Source organism: Halichoerus grypus, chromosome 14 (genome assembly GCF_964656455.1).
Source record: "Halichoerus grypus chromosome 14, mHalGry1.hap1.1, whole genome shotgun sequence".
NCBI lineage: Eukaryota > Metazoa > Chordata > Mammalia > Carnivora > Phocidae > Halichoerus > Halichoerus grypus.
Window position 1 is genome coordinate 50992169 of NC_135725.1, and position 25886 is coordinate 51018054.

The 25886-nt window shown below is 35.7% G+C and overlaps 1 long non-coding RNA gene across 1 annotated transcript in view; it reads right to left on the reverse strand.

The window, feature by feature from the left end:
- The window catches only part of LOC144380060 (uncharacterized), a 394589-nt gene extending 369084 nt beyond the window's left edge, over nucleotides 1-25505 (reverse strand). The window contains exon 1 of the long non-coding RNA XR_013443810.1: nucleotides 25416-25505. This is a non-coding gene — a long non-coding RNA (uncharacterized LOC144380060). The remainder of the gene's footprint in view (nucleotides 1-25415) is intronic.
- Nucleotides 25506-25886: the final 381 nt, after the last annotated feature.

The following is a 25886-nucleotide window of genomic DNA, read 5'->3' on the forward strand; positions in this document are numbered from 1 at the left end:
AAACACAAACAAATGATAATAGGTTGCCTAAAAATAAAGCAACTTTCATAAGCTCAGTGACTTTTATATGGCAAAACCCAGGCTAAGTTGTCTATTTACATTATGACCAATCTCCTTACAACTCTGGAATGTGTTTATCTTTATCCTCCTTTTATATAAAAGGAAGCTAAGAGTCCCAAATCCAAAGAAACATAATAAGTTGTCTATACATATTAGCTGAATGACCGAATATATAAAGTCCCACAGATAAAAAGTGGGCTCAAGTCTGTGTCAAACCAACAGTTATATTTACATTTTAATTTATCAACTACATGGAATGGAAATGAAGTTGGGAAAATATTTTGGAAGTCATATCAGTAAGCTCATAAAAGAGCCGGTCATTTCCTGAGAGTAAGTCTCATTTGTTATTATAAACCAGGCAAAAGAGTGATAATTAAAATTGTTGGTATTTACTGAGCTCTTAGAATGTACCAGGGACTATGTTAAATAACATATATCCATTTTAAGAGTATATTGGCCAGGCACCTGGGTGGCTCAGTTGGTTAAGCATCTGCCTTCGGCTCAGGTCATGATCCCAGGGTCCTGGGATCAAGCCCCACGTCGGGCTCCCTGCTCAGTGGGGAGTCTTCTTCTCCCTCTGCCCCTGCCCCCTGTTCATGCTCTCTCTCTCTCTCTCTCTCGCAAAAATAAATAAAATCTTTTTTAAAAAAGTGTATTGGTGGGGGCGCCTGGGTGGCTCAGTCGTTAAGCATCTGCCTTTGGCTCGGGTCATGATCCCAGGGTCCTGGGATCAAGCCCCACATCGGGCTCCCTGCTTGGCGGGAAGCCTGCTTCTCCCTCTCCCACTCCCCCTGCTTGTGTTCCTGCTCTCGCTGTCTCTCTCTCTCTGTCAAATAAATAAATAAAATCTTTAAAAAAAAAAAGCACATAAAATCTACGTAATTAAAAAAACAGTGTATTGGTCAAAAAAAAGTGTATTGGTCAGCTATTACTGCAATAATGTTGTCTAATAAACAGCACCAGAACTCACTGACTTACAACAGGCATTTAACTCTGACTTGTGAGTTGGTAGCTACTCAGCAGGGATAAGCTATATTTTATGTTCTAGGCACAAGGCTGAGGACTGAGTTTAGGTCTCTGTTCTGCATGATTCTCATTCTACCCGGACCAAAAGCTACCTGGATCATGTTTGTTCTCAAGATGAATAGCAGGAATGCACGAGAGGAAGAGGTAAAACATGATGTCCCGTAAGGCCTTCGCCTAGAATGGACACACTGTCACTGCTGCCCACATGCACTGTCCAAACCAAACCCACCGTCAGTGAGCAGCAACATAAAGTCAGAAGACGATGCCATAGGGAGGGCACCGTAAAGTTGCAAAAAAAGTAATTAAGTTTACTAGATAAAATAATCTTCCTAACAACCCTTTAAGGAAGATTCTTGGGGAAAAAATGAGCAATTTCTGTAAGGTCACACAGTAAGGAAGTACCAGAGTTATATTTCAAACTCAGGTTTGTCTAATTCGAGGCTACGCTTTAAACCACTATACTGTCAAATTGATAGTGTTTCTGAGTCAAGGATATGTACCAGTTCATATTTAACATCAGGCAACTGGCCACAAAATATTGTCATGCTGTATCATTTATTATATCTGTATCATAATTAGCCTAAGAACTGGTTTATTTGACTGATCAGATATGCCAAAAAAACAGAAGCCTGTCAAACATCTGGTTTGTTGCTGTAACTCTCTAAACTCATTCATTTCAATTGAACTGGACTTTTTGTGTCTCCATGAACAGACTGGTAGTTTGTGGCATTTAATTTGACAAGACTTTGATAGAAACATTTCTTATAACTTTCTTCCTTTTATAAAATTCTATAAATGATTCTATAGATTTTATAGACTTTTCATGGATTATGAAAATTTAGAATTTTCTTAATTTGTACATAATCCTAATGAGTTCTTCATTTATCTATTTTGAGATGATGTGTTTTCATATAAAATAATTTGGAAAGGATCACTGTTAAGAGAAATTTACAAAAGCCTACAATCATTCGCAAACAGGTTGAATTATTCCCTGTAGGAGGTAAAGCCGTCTTGCTTTCTCTGAGACAAATTTTTTTAAATGAAAATAAATGTAAATGTCTGTTTGCTAACTCAATTAATGAAAATGTTGTAGATATTTTTGTTTCTTTAGATTGGAGAAGACTTCAAAGCCGTTAGTAACCAGCATGTGAAGCAATAAATTCACATCCAGCAATTAGAATCATCACATATCACCTTTATCAGGACTTTGAACTTTCTTCAAAGGAAAGAGGTTCTTACTGAGTTTTTACTTCTTTTTTAAAAAGTAGTTCTATTTGGTAAGTTTCTGTTCAAGTGCAAATATTCCATAGAACAATTATACCAGATAGCTATAAAGGAATATTTTGGAGTCGTTATGAGAAGACTATTACTTAGGGTTACAAAGTATTACTACATTTATTCTAATAATTATTATTAGAATAATTATGATTGCATCTTAGTAATACTATGCTTTCAGATCTTTGAGATTTAAATTAGAGAAAGGACAATGTATCTCCTATTCTAAGGCATAACAATCTAGCAGGACCTAATCTAGGATGACTTAAAAGGGGAAAGGTAGCAAGATGTGACTGGAATGGAGACAAGAGAATTCACGGGTATCCAAATCAAGACCCCAGAGAGGACAGTAATAAAATTCAAGAAGAAACCCAGAAAATACCCAAACTGAGAAGACAGATTAAATCTGAAGCAAAACAAATTAAACTTCATATGATCTTCTAGATCAGGATCTGAGACATCCTGTTTTCTTTATATTTTGGAAAGCACGAAAACATGTTGGAAATATAATCCGCATTTACGTGTTGGATATAGGGATAAAATTTTCAAGTAATTTGGTATGTCAGGAATTACCAGAAAGATAAGATATCCAAGCTTGAGAGTAGCAACTTCAGGCATACTAGTTTCCAACTTGAATGTGAATGAATTTTTTTCTGAATAAGCAATTTAATGAGCTAAGAGCAGACATGGCTTTGAAATATCACAAATTTAGGACCTAAAGGTAAAGAGAAAATATCACAACACAGTTTAAAAGATAGAGCTTTATGGAAGGCAAATATTAGGTTTTTTCCCTAATATAATGATGATATAAATATAACATATAACACAAGTGCTAGTTTTCAAAATGTTTTTGATGATGTACTCCACTCCTAAAAATTTACTAGCACTATGAAGTTTGTGTTTAGGTACACAGATGCATGCATATATACATGCCCCACACAAATGTGCACATAATTATATTTGTGCGCACACACACACATATACATATGTATCTGTATTAATATGGAGTTCATATTTCAAAATATACTCCAAAGTAGAAATTCAGAAATGACAGAGTATAAACAGAAACATATTTGCTAATATTTTCTGCCCTTTTCTTAATGGGTAGCCTTTTACATGCTGTATGATACATACATTCTAAAATGGAGGTCAGATAGAAACAAATGAAACTTTTATGAATATACTTTTAAAATACTGAGTGGAGGTGTGTACAATCAAATTATATGGGGAAGAATATATTTACTCTGTTTCCAACATGTGTCTTTTGTTCTAATAAACTGAGGTCACATAGCAGCACACTGTAATAGACCAAAGAAAACTGCTTATTTTAATTGAATACCCATACAAGAACATATGCCATCAATTCCCATTTGTGGCACTTGAAAATATGGTATTTAATTTCCTTTATCAAAGAATTATGATTTTATTTTATTTGACATATGATGTAGATCATTATAAAAGACTAAGCCATACATGGAAGTAAACAAAGAAATTAAAAATTAATCTCCAAATTGTACCACCCAGAAAAAAAAAAGAAAACATTATTAAGGTCTGATAACGTGTTTCTAAGCATTAATGGAAACAGAAAGATCAATGATGCCATAGATCATATGTGGCAGGAAGGGGAAGGCTATGAGAGTGCCCTACCCTGGATATAGGCAATAACGGAGTACACTGATTGTATAGAATTTGGGAACCTCAATAAAATCAAATAAAGTTAGTTTGCTTTTTATTAGCACCCTGTGCAAGCAACTCTAAACATTATCCATGATAAAATACCCCTTCCATCAGAGTGGACCCCTCTCAGTGCCACTCCACCTTGGTACACTAATAGGATAAATAGATATAGGAAAAGGTATTCATAAAATGGAATTTTATAATAAAATTAATGTATCTTACTTTATTTTAACATAAAAATAAATTCACATGAAATTAAAGAAACCTGAGAATCAGAGAAATACAGCTTTACTACAACAGAAATACATCTAAAATATAATTAACATTAAGAAAGACTACGTTAAATGCTAAGACATAAGAATCATTATTTTCATCATAGGTTCAACTTCAGACCATATTGATTCTCTGTTCTGAAAGATGAGAAAATTCCTCCCAAACTCTACCGTCCTCTATAGTATTTACACATTGTCAAGATTTAGTACAATTATACCCTATTCTATAACTGTAATTTTTCAGTTATTTTTTTCTTTGTTCCCTACTTAAATGAATCTATGCCTATATCTAGTCTTACCAGTATGATTCTTCCATCCCTAAATTCCTCAATCTTCCCTTCAGTTGGCTGGATTTCATCATCTTGTCCCCTACTGTTCTTACCTAGAAATGAGATCCTGGATACTTTATTTCCTACCTTTGCATTTTTAAAAATCTTTATTTACAACACATATGAATATACATAATCTTCAAGTATACTTTTTATAGATTCTGTTTTATATTTTAAGAACAGTAATTCATCAGAGTATTGCTTAGACATAGGAAATCAATTTAATTTGTGGCATCAACTATTTCAACAAGTCAATCTTTACTATATCATTGCAAATATCAATACTATCGATTTTTAATTGATCAATCTTCTTATTTAGTCTGTTATCTTCTTTAGGAACATCACTTATTATATGTATCTATTTTATGCCTTTATTTGATACCTTTTCTCTAAAGAGATTTTGAGGGTATCTATGGTCTTTCTCATTTTATTTTTTATAATCTTCTCTATCTGCCTATCATATCCCTGACTGTGCTTCCAGTTACGTCTGTTTTTTGTTGTGTTGTTGTTCTAATGTAGCTTTCATCTATACATTGCTTTAAATTTGCTGTTGCTTTTTTCTGAAGTCTTATAATCTGTCCTTTGAATACTCACATATATTCTCCACGTGTTGTTGTTGTTGGTAGTGGTGGTGGTTAATCTCACCTCCATTTTCAAGATTTACAGTGGCACTGTGACTCAGGTCACAGGATCCCTGAATTGTGAACTGATGGCAGTTCCTGTTTGCTACCCTTCTTCACTCAACTTTGTTTCTTTGATTTTACTTGGCTAGGAGATGAGAAATAGCATGTCAGCATGATTTCTCCCTTAGTTGCACCTCCTCTGCATACTGCTATATTGACTCAGGTCTCTACAATTATAAGGCCTAAAGAAAAAGTTCTAAGAAAAGAAAGATCGGGGCTATGATCAAGAAGAAGCCTGTCTAAAGTTTAGTGAAGCTGAGGGGAATATTAAGTCATCTTGGTCAGTGATCACAGGGCTAGGTACTTGAAACACTTTGTAAGACAGATGTGGTCCCCTGAAGATGGGGTAGGAAGTTGGGGGTCAGATTTATCTTGGGAGGCAGGAGTGTCTGCTCACAATGAGAAAAAAAGGTAGAGCTATGTGAGAGAGTGAGGGAGAGAGCGTGCGAGAGCAAAATTGGTCACAAAAAAAATGAAGGTAGATTAGGCTGGAGACCTACTTGGAGGCAGAATGTAGATTAATTATCTGGAAATCTTAGCAGTCAGGACAAACTCCAATGACCAGGGCCAGGTAGACAAATAAGTGAGTGTAGCTAGCCAGCCGTAATACACCAGGGAGTATTAGGGGCTGTGGTAAATTTGAGAGTGTTCACCCAGACTGGTTACAAATGCAGAGTCTCAGGTCCTACCCACAGTTATTAAATCACAAGCTGAATTTTAACAAGATCTCAAAAGGATACGCAGACACACTGAAGTTTGAGAGGCACAGCGTAAATCATACCTCCCCAAATAACAATGTTTTTCTTACCATTTACTTGCATTGGTTTTGATTATTTAGAATACCTCACCTACACAGCAGCTCTTCAAGGGGAGGGACTTTTTTTTTTTTTTTTGCTAACTCTCTAAATATTTGCTTTGACAACAGATTTTCTGAGTGAATGAAAGCATTGCCCTATGTGTGACCTATGTAAAATTATTCTTGCAGGTTGGCCCTCATGTCGCTCAGGATTAATCACATGTATTTACTTATGAAGGTGAGAATTTCAAATATAACCCTGAATCACATTCTGGAATACATTTTGGTATGAAGCAGGAAAAGACGAACACATAACCATTACATATTCTTTAAAACAAAGGGAGGAAACATCAACAGAAAATATATTAATGCAACTTTATGGCTGAGAATTTTAAAACAAGCATCATGGAATGTAAAGTTATGGCCCTCATAGGAATCATAACTGGGCTGTAAGGCAAATATATATTAAGGCATAAATATAAGTCTATACAGTAATAGAAAATACTACAACCAGATGTGCCAAGAGACTAAATTATAATTGACGTGGGAACCATAGATTTAGGATTTCATGCTGCTTAGAATTTAAATTTTTCTGAAACACTGAAGTAATATGAAGGTATCCAGGTACCACAGGGTGGGTATGATAGAAATATGAGGATGTCATATAAGCAACAAACAGTTCATGGTAATTTTATTTATAACATTTAAACAATTTAATTAAAAAAATAATTACAAACTTATTAAAATAAGGGTGCTAAGTTTTATATAATGCATAAAAAATCAATCAGTGCAACTAAACATGGAATTATAGGGAATCTAAGTACAGGTGGCATATAAACTCATTAATTTTGACTCATTAACTTAGAATTTATGATAATATAGATGAGGACTCACAGGCTCATAGGCTGTTGGCAGGGGAAGAAGTCTTAGAAAACATCAAGGCTGGAGGTTTGTGGACTATACTGTTGTGTGTGTGTGTGTGTGTGTGTGTGTGTGTGTGTGTGTACATGTACATTTTAGGGCTTTACGGTTCCCTTTCAGTAAACTTGAAAAAGCCACCCATAGTGGTCTTAGTATCCAACATAGTGGTGTTACTCTCCAACATCAGAATGAGCATCATCATCATCATTACTCCTTTGCATTTATTCCCACTTTGTAGAGCTTTTTCTTCAGAAAATCTGCAACTATAAATTGTCTCTGTCCCTTAGTTATCCCTTTGAAATATAATCACAAAGACAGGGACCCTCTCTCATAGTCTCTGTGGGAAGGTAGGGGTCTAACATCGATGTCTCTCTCCCCTATTGCAATAGTCTTGACCCCTGTTGAAATAGTAATAAAGTCTTTCTTGCCTGTTTAATTCTGTGTGTGTGTGTGTGTGTGTGTGTGTGTGTGTGTGTGTGTGTGTGTGGAGAGACGGGGGTGGCGGGGGAGAGGGAGAGAGAGCACACGCGAGCAGGCGCCTCCCAGGGCACCTTAACATCAAGGCTTCCCTAGCCACACTTCCTTAAAAGTAGTACTATCTTTAATCTGTCTTATATGTGGAAATTTTTCATAAAATTGTATTTAAACAAATATTACTATAGTTTTAAAAATACTTAGAAACACTTACTTTAGGACAATTATTTCATTTCTCAGGTGAGATAAGAGAAGTCTTAAGAGGGGGAAGAGATTCACTAGAAAACCCAAGATCCACAGTGAAGAGTAGCTCTAGAGCCCTGGGCTATTGCTCCAATGTTCTCTAGATGCTACCTTTGTAGCATCAAAGAAGACAACGTGCACTGGGCAATGTAAGAGAAACAAGATGGAATGGTTAACCTACTTTAAAGGACAAACAATCTCAAGTGCCTTAGGAACACTCATTTGCATGCAACCAATTCACATGCAAATTAGGAATAATCTTTATTCAGGGCTTTCGTTTGGGAACATTTATTAGCCATTAGTTGTGTTACTTTATTTACTTGAATGTATATTTTCCTAAATGCTGCATAACCATGTAGAGGATTATAAATCTAACATTGAAAAATGTACAACAAAGACATAAATAAAAGCCAGGAGCATCAGTACAAATAGTGACTTTATCTAGTTCACTTATATTATGAATAATTCCTTAGTATTTTCAGTCAGAAGGTGACTTAGGGCAGATAATGACACAGTTAAGAATTTGGCTGAGATGCTTAGCCTTGCAGTCTCACTTCCTTATTTGTAAAATGGAAGGTAATAATCCCTAACTCTGTACTGCTTTTATGAAGATGAGGAAAATGTATTTAAAGTGCTGAGACAGTACTGTCTAAGCCCGTAGTGGTCTTCATATCCAACATGGTGGTGTTACTCTCTAACATCAAAATAAGCATCATGATCATTACTCCTTTGCATTTTCTTCAGCCTTTATAATGGATCCCTAAGAAAATCTACCTAAATGCAAACAACTATTTTGACACTAGTCCCAGCTATGTACTTAAAGCAGCAAACTTTGGTTCCTAATTCAATGCTGAGTTTAATTAAACCAAAAAATTCCAATTAGTGTAGATTTTTTTCAGAGGTTCTCAATAGTACTAATTTGAGGCAAATGGCAATGGCCAATTAATTGGTTTGTGTCCTTCTAATCAATATAGATATGGACTATACTTCTTGATCCTTTTTAGTGATGTCTCTTTGTAAGGCTCTATCAAGTATTCTATGGGAAAGAAAAATAATAACAAAAAACTATAGTGTTAGTAAGGGACAGTTGCATCAAGTAAAATAATGTTATCACTGTGTTCTCATATGAAAGATCAATTCCTTCCCCAATTCTTCAATGTTTCTAGAAGTCAAGTCAAATTAATGCATTAGAAAGAGAGGAAATGGTCAGTTTAGGGTAATATTTTTGTCAAAAATTGACCTGGAAGGCCTTATTCAAATAAGATGACCTGGATTACCTTCATATTATTCTGTTTAAACATTCGTTTTCCTTAGGAGATGGAGGGGGTCAGTAAATTAAATCAAGAAGAAGTACTGTAATGCTGATGGAGACAAGTTCAATACCGAGGATATATCTACTTAGACAAATGAAATCAGAGTCAATAGATCCATTCTGAAATGTTCTGATGCCTCTGCAGAAATACAAAAAGTTTCAGGCAAATGTAATTTTCCTTCTTTCAAATTTGGTGCAGTTGTCTAGAGGCTGCTGAGCATTAAGGGTAGATTTTAACAAATCAGTTCCCTGGATTTCATAAGACTGAAGAATAGGGTTATCAGATAAAATACAGGTTTCCCAGTTAAGACTGAGTTCTAGATAAACAAATAATTTTTAGTATGTCTCAAATACTGCATATACATAAAATGTGTGTGTGTATGTATGTGTATATATCACAAATATGATATTGTAATTCTCCAGAAATGATGTTTTATAGTTTTGCAAAGTACCTACGTCACAATCCCAGATCATCTTAATCCAAATTCAGCACTGAAATTTTTCTTACCACTCAAAAGCTCTGAAGCTGGTCTGATGTTTTTTCAAGGTCTATTTTACTTCTGGTTCATTCTTCTTACTCAAGTCCAACCAAAACTACATGATGACATCTCACTTAAAGCCCTCCACTCTGTCCTGGGGTACCTTTACCTCAAGAAGTCTGCTAATCAGCTGACAAAAAAATCCCTAAAAAAAGCTAAATGTCTGAACTGATAGCATCTTCTGGGTCTTAATCTGGCAATTATCACTATATTTTTATTTACTATTATTATTTATTTAGTACTGCTTGTATTTTCTTAATATTTTTAACTAGTATGTTCTAGCTCTTTAAAATCTATTTCAGCTGGAAGTTTTGCCCAAATTATTTAATTTGCTATTATCAGAGACAGTACCAAGTCCTTGACTATTGAAATTTAATTTTTAAAATGTAATTTACCAACAGATGACGAAATCTATTTTATTGCGTTGGAAAAGGATGCTTTCTTCCAACCAAAATATGTCTCTCAGTGGTCATGTTCTATAAATGAATAAAATTAGAAGAGTTTTTTGTTTTGTTTTTTTTAACCTTCCATCACATGGTAGAAGATAAAAAAAACTGGTAGGCTCCTTGAAAGGCAAATAAAAGTATATATTCTAATTAATTTGACAGCCCCTAATGAAGGGAACAGACCCTAATGGAAGGATTCAACAACTCACTTTTTAAAACAAATTCAATGTTCCTATTTAATCTATAGAAAATATCCAAACTAACATTAATCAAAGTGAACAAACTAAAGAGTTGATTATGAACTCCACCCAGAAAGAGATAATGCCTTGTATACCAGAGTAACCAGAAAAAGAAAAAAGGAAAAAAAAAAAAAAAAAAGGCTGGGAAGAACATACCTTTCCAGCATCTCTATAGGGTGTGAATGGCCATAAAAATGATTTAAAAATAATAATAATTATTATTATTATTGTACAAAAAATAGTACTTGGCTGGGAGTGAGAAGCTATCATTGTGTCCCAGTTTGGCTACTGGTTTTATGAACACATTCTGCCTCTTACTCCACGTCTCAATAGTCTCATTTGTAAAATAAGCATTTTGGACAACATACTCTACAAAACTCATTTCAACTTTAGGATTTTACAATGATATATTTCAAAGTTACACTGTCAAGTTTTTGATAACTCCTTGAGTGAAAATTACAAACATACACACACTCAAACACATGAATAAAGGAAGAAATTAATGGTTTTCATTTACAAAAAATACCTCTTGCAAAGCGAACAAAGGCAGAAACAACATAACTCCGTAAGATAAAAAACTCGCTCCTAAAATAGGTCAAATTCGATCCACATTCTTAAACTAATGAAAACTATTGTTAGCACATATTACAAAAAATATTCATTACAGTTCAAATCTAATTTCTGTTCTCTAAGCAGCTATAATAGAATCACTGAATATTTCCATAATATCTTTTATGTTCATGTCAGTGAGATAAGTTTCATACTCAAAGATTTCTAATTGATTTGACCATAAAATAAGCCTTTTGTTCAAAGAAGGACAAAAAATAAAAGATAAGAAAGATGGTAATTTAACTTTCAGATGTATACTGCATACAGATATCTTGGGGCCATTAAAACACGAAACACACACACAAAATTAAAAGTATGGGAAATAAAATCATGAAATTGGTTAAAGAGTGATTTAGTCACAATAACCCCACAAGGACACAGGCATATCTTTAATAGAGCTATTTTTTAAATGGAAGCTGGACTTAAGTCTTTTTCAGAGGAAAACATCAGATGCTGTATATGACTTACTCTGCAAACAGAAATATCAGAACTATTCAATAGCACCACTAAAGTAAGTAACATCTAGGAGTTTTGTTAGTACGTCTTGAAAATATCCCTGGCCTGAATCATATCTATATATATTGTGTTCTTTCCTTCTTTTAAGATTAAATCTAAGCACTGGAAAGTATCATTTCTTAATCTCATTTCCCTCATTTAAAAATGTTGACTGTAACACCCCTCTGATATTATGCACACTAAAAGCTATAAAATAAAGATTATTTACATAGGGTAAGAGCATATTATTGTGAGTTGTTACTACTTTCTCCTTGGCAAGCATTTAAAAGACTGGATGCCCTCATTATCAGAGTAATTTGCCAAGTGTTGGAAAAAAGTACACAAGTCAATAGGCAAGCCACAAATGGTGTCCTCGAGCCACAATATCTTTAGTGGTGTATTTTGAAAACAAAAAAAATATCTTTATCTATGTCTAGCTAATTGTCTTTTAATCTATACCAAGTAAATCAATTAGTATTATCTTTGAAAATGCTCCCTACATCTTTGACTACTCCTTTTATCATTCTTTCTCTGTTTTTCTTTTTTCATATTCCTTCTCTAGATGTTGCTTCTCTCCAGTGTTTTCCCCTGTATTATCTACATCGAAAAGTAGCATCATCTTAAAGGCCACACTGTTGTCACCAAGTGGGTAAACCCCAAAATGGCATCTCCCATCCGGCCCTCTGACTCCAGACCTAGCTATATCACAGCAGGGATCTCTATGTTTAGACAGTCTCCTCCTGCCACCTCAAAAAAGAGTGCCTCAAATAAACTACTCTTTCTCTTCCTGACAAATAATCTCTCCCAAATATCCTAGTTCTTCTGCCAATGGAACCTTAAATTTCCAGCAAGCCTGTCCAGACATGTTTTACTTCATCTCTTGCTTTTATTTCTCCTTCATGTTTTAAGTTCCATCTCTCTGCAAGTGTTTCTGGATGTGTCACTGAAAGGTCAGCAGAACTGAGCCTCTACTTGACTATGATTACAACCAATTCCAAAGACTCCTGAGTAATTTCAAAAGCCAACAAGACCATCATTCAAAACTGTGGACAGACTAATACATCCTTTAAAACTCTACTGCAGATTATAAAAGGGAGCAAACAGAAGGGGCTAGGCAAAGAGGTACTTAGTCACAACTGTGTTTTCTGACATGAGGGCAGGAAAAATTGGAAAGAGAGGAGGGTTAGTAGGTAAGGACCTGGTGAGCGTACAGACTTGCATCAGGAAGGGCGGACATTTGGAGTCAAAACTTGTCGAAGGGATGTGACAGGGAAAACAGGAGCTTCTTAAGTCACTCACTTGCGTTTTTGAATCTGTTGCTGGTGATTCCTATGCTTAGATAACAAATGTAAGCTAAAAAACACAATCATGCATGATTCCCAAATGTTAGTCTTCCCAAATGTTAGGTTCCCCCTCCCCATCTTTAACGTTCTGTGCTCTGTTCCTTCCCATCCTGCTGACTTAAAACAATGCTTTTATCCGATACCACTTTTGTTCAGATGTATGGAACAATTTCCTATTTTAATTTTAGACATGTCTGACTTCCTCTGCTGACTTTTCAGGGCTTCTATTACCTGACTTCATAGTTTTTATCCAACAGGTTTTTTTTTTTTCCCTAGTTCTTTTGACAAACTAGCTTTGTACCAGTTAAGCTGCCACCTTACCCTTTTACTACAATTGGCTCCTTCTAACCCTGACAGTATTCATGTTTTTCTCTGATGCTGGAAACCTCTCTTCTAGATCAAGAAGTCAATGGACATTCTTCAACGTACAGCAAGAATTCCACTAACTCCTGAAACTGTATCCCCTTCCCCAGACCATTTTCCCCTTTCTAGGTTCACTACAGTACTTAGAAGCAAAAGTTGAATGGATAACATGATGATTAGTTAAAAGCAGAAAATCTATTTAAACATTGTGGTCTATGTGGAACCAAATAGCATTTTGACTGATTGCTTCACTTAGTTTGGTGATATTTCTACTAAATGAACTAAAACAACTGGCAAATGGAATATCCTATGGTCACAATAATGACCTGCCTTTGGTTTATCCAATTCTGACAATGTTTCCAAGGTTCATTAAACCAAACATGTTTTCCAGCACAATCTGTAATGGCACAACTCCTTGTGTGCCGTATCAGTGGCATATTCTTGCTGCATGTGCACAGATAAAAATAGCTATGTCAGACACGGCAACTGTCAAATTTGATGCCTGGGGCATCGTTTTTGATAAAGACAGCTGTGGATGCTAAATTGAGGTTTCCTATTTACTCTGTACTCCCACCTCTTTCAAGAAAGCTGCCTATCGATAGGCTTTATATTTCTGTGTTTCGCATCTGTATTTGTGTGCTGAGAAGAGAAATAATGCACTAATGCCATGGTGTGGAGAAACGAAAAAAGAAAACACCTGTCAAATATAGAAGTCTCAGCTATATCATAGGAGAAAGTACTCTGCTCTTACTGACAAGGCCCTTGGGAAACCCAGGACAGGACTGGGTCTCTTTGGGAGACCACTTGTTACGTTCCATTTAAAAGTTGTTTCTGCAAATAAAAGGACTTTGTGAATTTCACTCCGAAGCCATCATCATTTTGAAGGCATCACACTCCCTTTTCCATTCCTCTCTGATCAATACACATCAGGGGCCAACAAATTTTTCTGTAAAGGGCTAAGGAGTAAATATTTTGGGCTTTGTGGGCCATACTCTGTCACAATTGTAGCGAAAGCAGACATTTCATTAGATAATATGTGAATGAATGGGCATGGCTCTGTTCCAATAAAACATTGTTAATGACATAAAATTTTTAATTTTATATAGGCTTCACATGTCACAAAATATTCTTTTTTCCAATGGTTTAAAAATGCAGACAAGACTCTTGAACTCACAGACCATGTATAAAAAAGGGCAGTGGACATGTTTTGCACATAGGGTGTAGTTTGCTGGCCCATGGTCTACACAAATAGGGCTTCTCTGTTTACCTCATGTTAATATAAGAAATATACATACTTTGTGAAGCAGACTATCATCTCCAAATACTGAGATATTTGAGTGCAAGGCCTGCCCATTGTCTTTACCAGCCAAATGAGAGCCACCACTGTATATATTTTTCAAAGGCCAGAAAAAGAATCATCAGATTCCAAGATAAAAGTGATCTGCTAACCCTCCTGAAGCAAAATCCAATCATGTTCTTGCTTGACTAGACATCATAGGTTTAAAAGACAAGGTAGTCACCAGCAATCAAGGTACTTATAATTTCTACTCTTTTAGGAATCTCTACTTTTTGCTCCTAAAACTAAAAGTGTAAAATTTAGTACATTTTTTTTTTAAAAGATTTTATTTATTTATTTGAGAGAGAGAGAACGAGAGACAGAGAGCATGAGAGGGAGGAGGGTCAGAGGGAGAAGCAGACTCCCCGCCGAGCAGGGAGCCCGATGCGGGACTCGATCCCGGGACTCCAGGATCATGACCTGAGCCGAAGGCAGTCGCTTAACCAACTGAGCCACCCAGGTGCCCCAAAAATTTAGTACATTTTTGAGATTTTAGTGTTATCAGCCACTTATGACTGATGCAATCTGGTACCATGTTGAATTTCACTCTCAAGACCGCCATTGTTACTCAGTCAAGGAATTGGTTCTTGAGTGCTTTAATTTAGAAGCCACTTATTAACATGTACCATATAACATTATGTTCTAAGATAGTGTATAAACTGTTCAACAGTGCTCACTAAACAGGACCTGACCCACTCAAGTTCTTAAAGGGGATGATGATTAGGAGGATGAGTTGTAGTACCAAGTTAGTGAGTCTATACAATTTTCTTTAGATATAAGGCCACCACTAAGGGTTGTTGTTTTCTTGTTTTGTTTACATCTTCTGCTTTCTGTGGAGGGACCCTCTTTCTTTGGTTCTTTTGTTTGTTTTGTTTTATGATGTGTCAGTAAATAGTAATAAAGTTATCTCTTTATAAGTTGACTTAAAGTGAGTAAAATCATACCTTAATCCAAGAAATATATAATTATATAAGCAGGTTAATCTGGGCAGGTTAATGTAACAGTGACTGGTCAGTGTTTACCAGATCCCTACAGTAATCCATTCAACCCACTGTTCTGCTTCTGAGTAGTTTACCAAATATTGCAGTGTAGCAGGACTTCATCATTATTTTCAAACTGGAGTTTATGTGCCACAAGAACAGAAACCTTGAGTTTCTCTGGGATATGTGACAACAACAATCTACCCATCACCCTGGAGCTTCAATCTCATTCAAAGTTAGTGAGAGTTACTATTTGCATATTAAATAAATTTGCATACTTATAGTATAGTATTATATAGATTACAGAATTCAAATTCTCATAGATTTTGAAAATTAAACGAAAATTTTTCAGTATTTGTAAATGATCAATTCATCTATCTCCTTATTAAACCTAGAAAACAGCATGACTCTCCAATACTATCAGTCTTTTCGGTAGAGAGCTTCGGAAGCATTGTCCTAAACTCGTGACACCTTGAATCAAACTAAGGGAAAAGTGAGACTCATCCAATGGTTCTCTTGTCATTAAAATATATCAAATGTTAGCATATTTAAATGGACACCCACTGCCAAGTACACACCATTTTTCAAAAATCAGGTATTAATATTTAAAAGCCACAGTGTCTTGAAGTCTGCAGAGTCAAAGTCTCCTTCCAAGTTGTTCTAGGACATAAGTCACTTGTCTTTGCTGTTGTCCTTGTAGCCTTGGGAAAGGCACCTTTAACTTCCCTCTCTATATTACAGGGTTTTAACAAAATTTTGAAATCATATGAAAGCAAACTGAAAAGTAGAGAGCAATGATTAACAAATATTTAGGCTAGAAGAAAAAAAATTTGTTCCAAGACATATAAAGTCAAACAAAAGTGAGGCCAAAAGACAGGTGAGTAGAATATGCTCTGTACTCTCACCAACCCCCCCTGCCATGCCATTTCTTCTTTAGACTAATGGAAGAAATTGAGTCAATCACTTGTTCTTTTTTAATTATGGAAATAACTGTGAAATGTTTCACTTCCTTAGGGTGAAAGACTTTTTAGTTACTGAAATTATTTGAAAAGACAAAAATCGCACTGGGTTTTACCCTACTAAAAATGTTCGTCTTTCTCCTATTTTCTTTTTTTGTTGTTTTGTTTTGTTTTGTTTAACAACAGTGCAGAACGACAGATGTGTGAAAAGGAGAAAGAGAACTAGGAAAATATAACAGTCACAACTGGCTTCCTAGATTTATTTCCAGTTGATTTTACATCTGGTCCAACTGTGTTGTTTGTTGATATTCTGTTGGCAACAGACAAGAGCAGTATGTGTCTCTTGCTTTTATTAACATTTTCATATCTAGACGAGAATTTGGTAGAAAATTATAACTGAGTGATCTTTGCATTCTATTCTCAAAGTTGGCATCTTTTCACTTCCAAATTTAAAAGGTCACCCAATCTAGTCAGTTCTGGGCATTTGTAAATATCTCTAGACTCTCTCTCCTCTAGGTCAAAGGATCATCATGAAACCCTTCGTGACTACAGCACTAGCCTCCTGACTTCTTTCTTGGGTGGGCAGATTCACCCATGCTAGTGACACTATATTTAAGATTTTCAAATTAAAACCTGATCACATCCCTAGTTAATTCTTCAATTATGCCACTTGCCTATAAAATAAACTCCCAATGTATTAGCAGGACATGTAAGTCTTTTAATATTGGTTATCAATCTAATTTGCATTTTAAAGCTCTAATCGCTTGCTATTTACCCACATATTTCAGCCATGCTGAACTTCCGGCCATTCTTCAAACTTTCCGGGTTCTGATAATACTAGCCCTTCAAACATGCCTCGGACTATGCTTGGATTTCCCTGTCTAACTATCATTTATCCTTCTAGACCCAGCTCAATATCAATTCCTCTGTCAAGTCTTTATTGAGATTCCTAGCTGTAACAACAAAATAAACCCCTCTGATGATACAGTGAATTAATTCTCCCCTAGGAATGGCTCACAACTCTGAATGATTTTTACAATGACACATTTACCAAGAGGGAAAAATAAATAGCATAAACAACACTTTAGAAACAAACACAAATGCAACTTCTCCAAATGGTAGTTTAATTTTCCAGTGGCTTATTTTTTCAATCACCTAATTAAGGTTAGATAAATAATTGCTGATAATCCTTTTTTTCTTTCTATATATAGGCGTTTAATCTAAGAACATCAAAGTTCTCCTAATACATTAATTAAGTTTTTCTGCCTGAAACTGAAAGGTCCTGACAGTACTATGTAACTAGATTTGGAAAAAAAAATTGAGTGTTTGCAATTTATCTAATGCTATACAGGAACTCCATCTACTACCAGAGAAAGGGGAAAAAAAGAATCTCAGATGCTTCAATGCCCCATAATGGGGAAAAAGCATTCATATATAACTGGTGTTCAACCTAACTCTCTATTGCAACTCCAACAAATATTATTTTCCCATGTGGGTAGATATTGCAACCACTTCTCCAAACATTTTCTAAAAATAGAGAAGAGAATAAATAATGTTCCTGGAGACAGTGAAACAGACATGCTACTAACAGAGTGAGATTGTTTGCATCCTGGTTCCAATCTCTTACAATGTAAGACTTCTGGTCCTTACTGCATTGTTTTTGTGTCTCCTACAAAGGTAGCAGCCATCTCAGTATGCTATTCCATTAATCCCTCAAATAATTATTTAATGGAATTTTGCCATGTTGACTTCATTATCTCCTCCACTCCCTCTTGGGGATTTTGTAAATATGGGATGCTTTTGCAATAAAAAATGAATTAGTGTTTCAAAATAGCATGTAAAAAATTATGATCCAGAATTTTCACAAAGGTTTGAAAATATCTTATGCTATTAAATTTTTCATCTGTAGACTTGTTTCCGCTCCTGTCACTTGGCTGGGGGGGTGGGCTGCATTCCTTCCTCTGTCACTTTTTTCTAGGGTCTAAGCTGAAGCCATCACCTCTTGTTCTCCAAAAAATAGTATCACAACCATTACCAAAGTGTTTGGTCTTTGGGGTTATTTTGCTATCAGCCCTCAAGATGTCATAGCTTTCTAAAGGGAAAAGGGAAAAACGTCTTTTTCTTTTCTCTATAATGCCAACTTGGTATTTCTCAGCAAGTCCTATCTTTTTGTCGTGATTAGAGAAACACTTACTTCTGCTTCTTATTAATGCTTCTCTTTCTAGCAGCTCTCTGAGTCCCATCTCTACTTGAAAAACATCCCTGGACTCTTGCCAGTTAACAGCTATCAATATATATTTCTGTGTATTTTAGTTATTAGTATAATGGCTTATTGCTCCAACTAAATTTACAACTCCTTGAGTGAAGGGATCTTGAAATATTCATCTTCACATTCCCAAAAGCATTTTAGCAAAGGGCCTTCACATAATAAGTACTTGAAATATGTTTGTCAAGTGAAAAAAAAATTAAATGATATTCTATATAACAAAACACAATGGAAATTGAATGACAACGGTGCCAAAACTTTTGTTTTTAAACAGAAACTAACTGATAATAATGGAGAACTTTCGTATTATTATTTTTCCATTGTAATACTGATCAACCTCAAGTCGTCCTATGAAAACCTTATACATATGCAAAGCAGGCTTTTACATGGGTGGAGGAGATCTGCCTAGCCACAGTCAGACGGAGAGAATTCTTTGACAGGGCTGTGATCAGGTTTGCTTGCCCCTCTTTGAGCTTCCACAGTCCTGGAAACCAGCCAAGGCCGGCTGATCACTAGGGAAGCCACCACTCCTATGCTCAAATTGTGTTATTACCTGTCAGCTTCAATGCACTAAATGACACTCTAGTGACTTGAAAGAGTTAATGGTCCTCTAAAAAGTGAACAACTCACTCCCATCTGATTGTTAAGATCAGCCCCATTATGTTTTATTTGAAAGTTTTGGTTCCTTTTTTTTCACTTCTAAATGAAAACACTGGCTCAGCTAAATTCAATATAAACAATTTCACAATTGTTTTAAAACAATATTTAAGCAGTTTCCAATATTTTTTCCTTTGCTCTATCCACAAATTCACTTTAGACCTATCTCCAATTAAGAACATCTAGCACACCAAAATCCAAATATAGTGATACTGATAAACTTAATAACTGAACTACAGCATTTTCTTAAGTGTTGAAATGCCTCCCCACATTTGAAAATTTAAAAAAACATCAGTAATGATAGGATAACAGAGAATTTAAGAAATAGGTCCCCACCATTAAAATCTACTGATTCCATTGGGAGGAAGAAAAGAAGTGATCAAGTGAGTGGTGAACTGTGGAATATCAAGAAGATGAAGATCAGAGTAGAATGGTGTCTTTAGAAAACGCCTTATAAAAATGCCTTTTAACCATCATAAAGTATACAACACCGTGGCTTTTAGTATATTCACAACATTGTACAACCACTACCATTATCTAATTCCAGAAACATTTCATCATTCCCAAAATACACCTTATAATCATTAAGCATTAACTCCCCATTTTCCCTTTTCCCCCCAGTCTCTGGAAACCACTATTACTCCACCTTTTGTCTCTAAGAATTTGCTTATTCCAGACATTTCATATAAATAGTGAGTGGGGAACTGCGGTGAATCATATAACGTGTAGCCTTTTATGTCTGGATTTTTTCACTTAGCATCATGTTTTCAATTTCCATACATGTTGTAGCATGAATCAACATTTCATTCTTTCTTAAGGCTGAATAGAATCACACTGTATGGATATACCACATTTTGTTTATCCATTATTCAGTTGATGGACATTTGTGTTGTTTCTACTTTTTGCTACTGTGAATACTACTACTATGAACATTCATGCACAAGCTTTTTATTTGAACACTTGTTTTCAATTCTCTTGGATGCATACCTCTGAGTCGGACTGCTGATTCTTACAATAATTATGTTTAACTTTTTGAGGAGACACACTGTTGTCTAGAGCAACCGTTACCATTTTATATACCCACTAACAATGTATGAAGATTCTAATTTCTCCACATCATCACTCACATTTATTTCCCTTTCCTTTTTTTTTCTTTTTAATTATAACCATGTTAGAGGGTAGGAATTGGCATCTCACTGTAGTTTTGTTTGCATTTCCCAAATGAGTAATGACATGGAGCACCTTTCATTGTTAATTGGCCATTTGTATATGTTCTTTGGGGAAATGTACATTTAAGTCCTTTGCCCATTTCAAAAATTGGACTGCCTTTTTGTTGAGTTTTAGGATATCTTTCTATATTGTAGATATTAAACCATTATCAGATATATAGTTTGCAAATATTCTCTCCCATTCTGCAGGTTGTCTTTTCACTTTGATAGTGAAAAGTTTCTTTGATGTACAAATGTTCTTAATTTGGATGAAGTAAAATCTATTTTTTTTCTTTTGTTGTTTGTAATTTTGATGTCCTATCTAAAAATGCATTTCCATATCCAACCTCACCAAGATTTAACCCTGTTTTCCTCTAAGAGTGTTATAGTTTTAGCTCTAGGATTTAGGTCTTTGATCCAGTTTGAGTTAATTTTTGTATACAATGTAAGGTTTGGGTCCAACTTAATTCCTTTGCATGTGGTTGTCCAAGCACCATTTGTTGAAAAGATAATTCTTTCTCCACTGAAGGGCTTTCACATCCTTGAGGAAAACCAACTGATCAGAGATATATGGACTTATTTTTGGACATTCAATTCTATTCTATTGATTACATGTCTATCCTATACCAGTACCGTTTTGATCACTACAGCTTTGCATTAAGTTTTAAAATTGAGAAGTGTAAGTCCTCCAACTTTACTCTTGTTTTGCAAAATTGTTTTGACTATTCTGGGTCTTTTGCAGTTCTATATGCATTTTGAGATAGCTTTTCCATCTCTAAAAAAAGGGTTTTGGAATTTTGATAGGGATTACATTAAATCTGTATATCAATATGGGAAGTATTTTCATGTTAGCAGTATAAATCTTTCTACTCCATGATCAATGGATATCTTCCCATATATTTAGGTCATCAATTTCTTTCAACAATGTTTTGTAGCTTTCAATGTACAAGTCTTACACTTCTTTGCTGAAACTTATTTCTTAGTTGATATTTGTCAAGCTTAACAGATGCAGTAGGTACAGTGATAAGGATACAATTAAAAGCCAAACCCTAACTCCCTTTTGTTTGTCTAAATAGGTCCATAAGTTGGGATGGAGGCCTTTACTCAGGAATGACAATAACAGCCTTAGCCTTTAAATTTTAAGTGCTTGCATTTTCTACCAGTAACCCTCACTGTTACTTCAAAATTTTGGCCTGTTTATAGTCCCTATCATTGCATTTCTTCTATGTATGGTCCCAGGCTTTAAAAATAAATATTCCAATGTTAACAAGTATTATCACTTTGATGGTATAAAGTCACTAAATGGCTTAAACATGCTTAAGTGATTGATCTTTTATACACTTAGATACTAAACAAATGATTATTTCATTCAATGATATTTTTCAGCTCCTAAGTGTTAGGTACTATTAAAGGCAATGGAAATGGAAAAGTGAACAAGACATAGCTCCTATCATCAAGAAACTGCATAAAACTTGGACACAAATGTAAATAATAAAATATTGGAATATAAAGAGATAAGTTCTAGTACAATGATTCTTGCAAAGTGTTACGTGGGAACAAACTAAGAACGAGAATAAAAGAAAGGTTTTCACTGAGTTTTAATGGCTGAAAAGGCATTTGCCAATGAGAAGACATTCCAACCAGCTAGAACAGAAAGTACAAAGCAGAGAAGTACCAAATTGGAAGTTACATTCTGTGGACTCTATATAATTGTGTGTAGAGGAGGGGACTGAGCATGAGGTGCCAGGGAGTGAGCGCCAAGAGATGAGCTTTAAAAGATACCCAGGTATGGGGGCGCCTGGGTGGCTCAGTCGTTAAGCGTCTGCCTTCGGCTCAGGTCATGATCTCAGGGTCCTGGGATCGAGCCCCGCATCGGGCTCCCTGCTCAGCGGGAGGCCTGCTTCTCCCTCTCCCACTCCCCCTGCTTGTGTTCCCTCTCTCGCTGTGTCTCTCTCTGTCAAATAAATAAATAAAATCTTTAAAAAAAAGAAAAAAGAAAAAAAGATACCCAGGTATGGGGCCATACACAATATCTTAACACCAGTGGTTTCCAAACAAATTTTAATCACAAACTTCTGTGTACCCAAACCATAAGCAGAGGAAAGCCTAAGTAAATAAAACAGATAAAAGCAAGAAGCCTCCAAGGCCACCCCAGCCACCTCATGACTCTTAATTAACAAACACCCATGGTAGGGGTTTGAAAACCTCCACTCACGTGAGAAACTGTACAATATCCTGCAATATTTGGAATTAAAAGGAATTAATTGAACTCTTGATGAATATGGGGAGAGTCAGTTCAATAGTTTAGGCATGGTGTCAAGTTTTAGCAATGGATGAGGAAAAGCACACACTGATTTTACTCTTGTTCTCCTAGAATTCATTCTCCATACATCTTCCAGAGTCATCTCTTTAAAATGGAAATCAGATTACCAGGGTCTTCTGTTGACATTCTTCCAACTGCACCTAAAACCAGACTCCTTTCAGTGGCCCAAATACCTGAACTTCCCCACCTGCCCCTGCTTGATTGGGCCCTTTGGCTCTCTTCTCCCTCTGCCTGAAATGCTTTGCCTCCAACTCTTCACACAGAAGACCCTTCATCACTCAGATTTTGGCTGAAAGTTCTCCCATTCATAGCGGCCTCCTCTGTCTACATGACCTAAGGGAGATCTCTGCTGCCACTCTGTGATGCACACCCTCCTTTATTTTTATTCCCTCCCTTGCATTTAGCACAATCTGAGTCAACATGTATGTTTGTTATTTTACATGTTTATATTCTGTTTCAATCCCACTCCCAACTTTCTCTAGAAAGCAAGCACCATTAGAGAAGTCTACCTGCCTTGTTCATCACTCCAAGTCCAGTTCTCAGGATAATGTGAGGAACGTGGTACTACTACCTTGTTACATATTTGTTAATTAAACGAACTGAATTGAAAGCACAAAAAAGGTAGTTTCATCAATAAAACTTAGAGGAAATATCAGTGGGTGTAGGTCAAATAGCTCAGAACAAGCCTGGTAGAGTCTGTAAGATTCTAGATGGTCGCCCATCACCTGCAAGGGCAGCTCCTGAGTATCTGGTATATGACTCATCACTTCTGTCCTTTCTTCCATTCCTACCTTTCCTAATTCATATTTCGAGTCACCTATAACCCTGCCCCTTGTTTTTGAGCAAAGTGATATTATGCAAAAGTATTCCCAGAAGAGCATAAAGCAGGGGAAAAGATGCTTAAATTCAAAACAATGCAGCTTTGGTGAATATATTATAGAGAGCAAGCTGTCATCATAAGCACATGAGTTATGCCAATTTGAATGACAAATGTGAAAAAGCATCCTACAATACTGCTAAGATGCTTACTCAGAGTTGCTGGCATTCTTGGCAATAGTATGTACACAGTGAAAGGCTATTATATAGTTTCTGGGCTAAACTCACACTTAAGAGTCACATTTTACCAACAGAATATGATTGAAAAGTCACTTCTCACATTCAACAAACCATCTGGAAAACTCTCTTAAAGAACTTTTGACGACTTACAGAAAATGGATGAACTAAAAAGCACTCTGACTTCAGGGTAGAAGAAAATTAAATTGGTTTCCACTAGGTTGACCACAATCAAGAAATTCAAACTTAACTCCAAAAGTGAGAAAGACACTTGAAGACTAGTAATATGATTTTGGGGAGAGCAAGATGAATTTAGCCAAAGTTTTTGAAGTCTCTAGTGAGAAGGGAGGTCATAGATAGGAAGACCAAGAAGAAGTCTGCAATAATCCAGACAGGCAATGATTAAAACCTGGATGAGAACAGGAATTATTGATTGTCTAAAGGGGGAGTGGGTGGAGGGAGTTAATTTCCCTTGCTTCTTCCTTACTTCAGACAAATAAATCATTGCTTTCACCTATACATCTGAAGAAAATACATCATGAAAAAAGTAGAACTATTGGTGGTTAAAAAAAATAGAGGTATAAAAAGTTAAATGCTGCTAGAACTGTATTTGTAAAGATAGCTATATAAACTTAAATTATTAATTACTAAGGCCAACACTGATTCCCGCATTGCCAGATCCTGCTGAGATTTTGAAAACCAATATGTTTTTGTCTTGAAGGGTGTTTGAAAGAAACTGGTTAACCTAAAAGGCCTTGAGATGTTAGGGGAATTACAGAAGAGAGACTCTGTAAATCAATACAATTTCTTCAGCAAATACTGTATCAAAAAGAAGGACATTGAATTCAACATTGTCAGCAATGGAGATAAAATCATTTATATCCAAGGAAGTGCAAACAGCCTCAGACTAAATAGTTGGCAGCACAGGAGGAAATTGAAGGAGGCTCTCATCATACCTCACCCACACAATCTTTGATTCAGTAGGAGGTCCGTTTACAAAGACATGCTATTGGTTTGAAGGATGACCACCCCCTCCAAAGCCTGCTTTTAACACTTAGCAGAAAGCACCCTGTGCTTTCCTTTTGGAATAATAAGGATGTTTCACATCTTCCAACTGGAGATTCAAACTGGTTAAAGGATTAAGATGATCTCTCCCATTTTACAGATAGGACAGAGGAGTGCTGACAAAGCTTAGGTACCTTAAATGACATATGTAGTTATATAGTGCAATTTAAATTATGACTCATTGCAATCTTAAGAGCCTCAAATTGCTCCTGAATTGAAGACAGAATTGCCAAAAAGAAAATCAATGCTAAAATTATAGAACACTGAGGCATATAGAACATCTGCCAACTACCACAAATCCTCTACTCTCTCTAGCTGCAGTTTCCTTATCTTTAAAACCAGAAAGAAATACCTTATGATCTGGTGGATACCTCTATTCAAATATTCAATCAGTATGTGTCCATGTTCTTGTGAACCCATCCAGCTCCTAAAGTCAGCACAGCAAAACACAAGTGTAGAGCTTTACCTCTTTGCAAGCGTTCCTCCATTTCCAGGTAAAGTCAAGTGGAACGTCCTGAGGAGATGCCAGGAATTCAGTATCTGAATCTAAATGAGGAGGAAAACAGAGGCTTAGGTTAAAGAGAATGAAGAACTAATCTATCAATTACTAAGTATTCACTGATCATCAACCATGACATACCCAACAGTAAGGCATCACAGGGAACGTAGAAGCATGTGAACAATGGTTCCTACCTTCTGGAAATCAACACTCTAGCACTCAGAAAATAAAATTACCTCTAAAACCACCAGAGAATCCTATTTGAATATAACATCTCTGATGACTCTTGAAGTCATATGTATGTATATTTTTACCTTTGTACCCCTTTGTTTGGTTTGAATTACACCTGAGAGATAGTTATTAAACTAAATAAGGTAGTTCTCCCCTACCCCCTATAACTACATCTTACCAGCAGTTTTTGGTGCCAAGTGATATTAG